This window comes from Bombus impatiens, unplaced genomic scaffold (genome assembly GCF_000188095.3).
Source record: "Bombus impatiens unplaced genomic scaffold, BIMP_2.2 scf_0238, whole genome shotgun sequence".
Lineage (NCBI taxonomy): Eukaryota > Metazoa > Arthropoda > Insecta > Hymenoptera > Apidae > Bombus > Bombus impatiens.
The window spans coordinates 47,829-48,054 of record NT_176657.1 but is presented as its reverse complement, the minus strand read 5'-3'; the positions used below and the strand labels follow the sequence as shown (position 1 = coordinate 48,054).

The 226-nt window shown below is 52.2% G+C and overlaps 1 long non-coding RNA gene across 1 annotated transcript in view; it reads right to left on the bottom strand.

Annotated features, from left to right (window-relative positions):
* Positions 1-226, bottom strand: part of LOC117151500 — an 8,556-nt gene that overhangs the window by 4,799 nt on the left and 3,531 nt on the right. The gene's annotated exons all lie outside the window — the stretch shown is intronic.

The window sequence follows — 226 nt, the reverse complement described above, 5'->3', positions numbered from 1 at the left end:
CAGCCAGTCGCCGAACGTAGCCGCGGTCACGGGATGAACGCTTCGTCTAATAAAGGTATGAAGTAATTCTATAGCTCTCCCTAAAAGAAATATTTGCGGCGGCACGCGACAGTAAACATTCCAACGGTTCCTGTCCCGTGGCTCGCCACACGCAGACCCTATTCTTCGAGCAAGATGATTGCCAGATGTCGATGCGTCTCCGCAGTACATGTTCAGCTAGCCTGAG